General features: G+C 38.7%; 1 long non-coding RNA gene across 1 annotated transcript; it reads right to left on the bottom strand.

The window, feature by feature from the left end:
- Positions 1 to 282: 282 nt before the first annotated feature.
- On the bottom strand, positions 283 to 4,393 carry LOC129832746 (uncharacterized). Its single transcript, XR_008756003.1, has 3 exons — positions 3,994 to 4,393; positions 2,135 to 2,217; positions 283 to 1,557 (listed from the first exon to the last, which is right to left on the bottom strand). It is a non-coding gene; the product is annotated as an uncharacterized LOC129832746 (long non-coding RNA).

Raw genomic sequence — 4,393 nt, 5'->3', positions numbered from 1 at the left:
CCCATCACAGCCCTCCATCTCCCCTGCTTTCCCAATCTTTTCTACTTAATGATTTTTGTATTTATATATATATATATATATATATATATATATATATATATATATATATATATATATATATATATATATACTGAGCGCAAAAGATGACTGTTTTAAATCACTGCATTTTGCCATCTTTGCTCTGGGATTGATTCTTTCAATCAGTCTCTTTGTTCTTATTTCATCCAAGTGCATGATTACTGAATTCATTACAAAGGGACCCATAAAGAGACGTGACAGTGGTTGAACGGTGTTAAGAAAATGGGTTTAATAAAGATACAGACAGCATACTGGTTGATGTGGTTATTTGCCTGGTCTTTAAAATCTCTGATGTTTAGGGATAACGCCTGACATTCAGTAACTGCAGCCTACCTTAGCTACAGCACACTGACACCCAACACATAACATAGAGCCCTTCTCAACTGACTCCTGACTTATGAAATGTCTCATTAAATTACCCTACTGCAAGGAATACCATGCACTGAAATTAAAGAAATTAAAGCCCAGGCTATCGAATAGCCTACCTGATTAGATTTATCACATTGTGATTAGGAAACCATGTTATCATGTACAATAACAGATGTTCTAAACAATATCGTTTCCCTATTTAATTTGTGTTGTCACTGAGTGCTTATCTCCTCTCAAGCACAGGCAGTGAATGCAGTGCAGACACACTCACTCTCTCCTAGTCATAATGGCTTGGCCTATGGCCCCCATCCACGCTGCTGCACTTTTAATGTACTGCAGTGTACACACACTCATTCACCGATCTTTTATTTTCTGTCTCTATTTCTAAACAACACTGTTCAATTATTTTGTTCCCATGCAGATACCCGTCTATTTCTATCATGGTTACCATAGCAACTGCATCACAGAATCCTAACTGTGGAAAATGTGTCTATGCCGGTTACACATGTGCACACACTTACTAGTAAATGTAGGCCTATACATACCTACATACACAGTATGAACATGCATACACTCACAAATACAGTAGCAGTAGTCCTGACATGCATAGAAGCAGCGTAGTACTCAAACATGTTCTATGCTTAGTCACACTGAAAGAATTTAGAGGTGAAAAGAGCGCCATCAACAAGGACAGATATCCATCCAATATAGATACAGGAAACATAGGCACTGATATAAGTGAATGTAAGATAATGTATCACAGGCAATGTTACTGTTGTGTCCCTGTTCGACTGTGCTGTCTTTGTCCATTCTCTGTAACATTGCTGACTCTAAAACAAATGATTATCAATCCATTGCTGATATATATATATATATACAGTATATCTATTTATTTTATATAGCACTTTTCCTTATAAAGATAATCTCAAAGACGCTTAAAAACAAAAAAGTACATGTCTTCAACAGTCAGAGGCTGGCACGTCCAGGTAACATCCAACTTCGGTGGGCTGCACATAGGTCAAGTCTACAGTACACCCGTCTCCAAGTCAGTCTCCCTTAGAACTCTCCTCCACGATGCTGTTCTCAGCTCCTCTGATACCCTGAAGCAGGCTTGAGTAGGGGGAAATCAATGGTCACATCCAGCAAGGTGGGGTGGGGGATGGGGGGGCAGAGGCTCACTACACATCAATTATTGGGATAGTGCACCTTGGAGTGAGAGATCCACTCAAAACTACATGCCTCTGTGTGATGTCCAAGCTTGTGCCATCTCCAGTAATACAAAAGAAAGGCTAAACATTGTCATAAGACCGGCAAGTCAGTTAGTTTTGTCAAGATAACCCAGAGGCTAGCAAGCTAGCTATCTAGCCTTTGGGTTATCTTGACAAAACTAACTGAATTGCCGGTCTTATGACAATGTTGAATCGATAAGTTAACAAAATAAAAAGTTGATAAAAACACATAAAATCAATAAAATATTTACAAATATACAGGAGTTCTCTGCCTAGGCCATGGCAAAAATGTTAATATATTGTTGTCAATAAAGTATTCCATTATCTATAAAGAAATATATTATTTTTATAGGGACGTTATACCAGGCGAGGTCATAAAATAATTAGAATTTAAATTTAGAATCTACAGTTTGAATGCATGTTTTAATGATCTACCTCTTCAGTGAATTAACCCTTACCTGATATGTCATATACCTTAGGGAGCACAAAGCTGACAATGTTGCTTGGAGAAGGAACTCAAAATCCACCTTAAAGGGGCAATCTGCAAATGAAACAATAACAAAATTAAATCCCCAACATTTTATCTGTAAAAAGCTGAGGGATGGGGCTGGAGAAATTGAACCACTCTCAAATTCATAGACAGAGCTATGGATGCAAGGACTGACCATCCATGATATCAACATTTTAGTTTTAACCATGTTTTGAGGCTATACAGTGTTTATTTATAATTACATTGTTTACAAACATTGGATTAAAACACGTTTATATTGCGGGTTTTGATGGGGCACGACAGTTGAATTAAGGTCGTGAGGCATTTCTAAATTATGTTTGTCAAGAATCAATGGGTACATATCATTGATTTATAAGTAAAAACAATGTATGTAGCAACTGCAGATTGTCCCTCTCAACAGAACAGTGATCTAAACATAGTCTGTAGATTTAGCTAATCGTCAGATTATCAAAGTGAGGAGGGTCAACAATATGCATAATCTCAAGAAAAATGACGATAGCCCTTTAATACATTAAGTTGCAGCTGTACCTGTGTAGGAACACTTGAATTGCTCCAGTAACAGCAAAGACTCAAGGCATGCACTCAACCGACCTGAGGTGGGTTTGTCGAAAAGGTCTAATATATGAAAAGCAAGTGTTCAGGATGTCAATCAAATCACTGAATGAGCAATTAACAACCCAGTTGGAGCACAGTTCTAAACCCTGAAGTCACGCAGGGAGGAACACTGGCTAAGTACCTGTACTGGATGTCTTTCTTTATACTGTAGCCTACACATTTCAATAGACCTCTTTTAACCATCACATTTCCCAATGTATTCAAGTGTATACTATTTCTAGAATCACATCATCAACTATAAAGCGCTACTTACTTTTGATCAGAAAACCAGAAAACTCAAATCCAACCAAAGAGTGAAAGGTCCAGGCACTCAGGCAAATGTTAAAGTTACAAAAGGCCTTAATATACTGGGCATATAGCATATAAAAACAGCTATGTGTTTCAGCATAGAGTCTTCATGAAGGTACCGCACAGGGATTTATTTATACCTGCAGGGCTCCCGAAACTTTTCACCAATGACTTCTGCTTTTTATACTTTATCTGTAAGGATATTGTAGTCTGGTCAAAGTCTTGTCACTGTCCAGTAGAATGATCTCTCTTTATAGAAATGCTGTAGGCAGGTGGGTGTAGTTCACAGCAGTGGAGGCTGCTGAGGGGAGGACGGCTCATAATAATGGAACGGAGCAAATGGAATGGTACCAAACACATGGAAACCATGGAAACCATGTGTTTGATGTTGTTGATACCTTTCCACTTATTCCGCTCCGGGCCATTACCACGTGCCCATCCTCCCCAATTAAGTCTCCAGATGTTTATCTTCACAAATGAAGTAGTTTAAAGGAAGGCATCAGAAGAGACATGTAAGACACCACCTTACATCTTGTCTGATGACATCCAATTGATATGGCAACCAACTACCAGTGCACCGCATGCATGGCATGCAATGTGCAATTTCTATGATGACCACATGGAGTCAGAGTTATACCATAAAAATACAACATGCTAATCAACAAACATTAGAGCGTCACAGCGGCATGCAAAATATGAGGAATTTGCAAGTATTAACCCTTTTTAATATTAATCCAACAAGGCCTTTGAAGTGTGTGCTTGTATGCCATGCATCTACAGTTCTACATATATCTACAGTTTACTGGTGTTTGCTCTTTACTGGTGTAATGTCTGTGTCCTACAATATTACAATTGGTGCAATTATAATAGACATTGAATCAATAGAACGGGTTGATCTGATACCTTTCTATGGAAAACAAGTCTAGCACAGCATCTTGAGTAGATTTGGCTGCATTCATCCCTCCATCTTTCCTCTCCTCCTGTCCTTGACAAAAGAGAGGAGGCACTTTACAGTAATGAAGACAGCAAACAAGAGCGAGTCCGTTGGCAGTCTAAAAATACATCCTAGACAGTCTAATTTCACTGCAAATATCTATCATTTAATAGAGAATTCTTAGCATCTTAAATGCTTTACGCTAAGGAGATGTCCTTTATCAGAGCAGAATAACAGAGATAACTGCATTATGACTAATAGAGAGAGTGACTCTGTGTATCCAGCAGGGTGCATCCTCTCCTAAAGGCCCACACAACATCCTCATGGCAGGTTCCCTCTCTCGCTGAGGCCGACTGCCACACTCTCCAC

This window comes from Salvelinus fontinalis, chromosome 34 (assembly GCF_029448725.1).
Source record: "Salvelinus fontinalis isolate EN_2023a chromosome 34, ASM2944872v1, whole genome shotgun sequence".
NCBI lineage: Eukaryota > Metazoa > Chordata > Actinopteri > Salmoniformes > Salmonidae > Salvelinus > Salvelinus fontinalis.
This window is presented reverse-complemented; position numbering and strand designations above follow the sequence as displayed.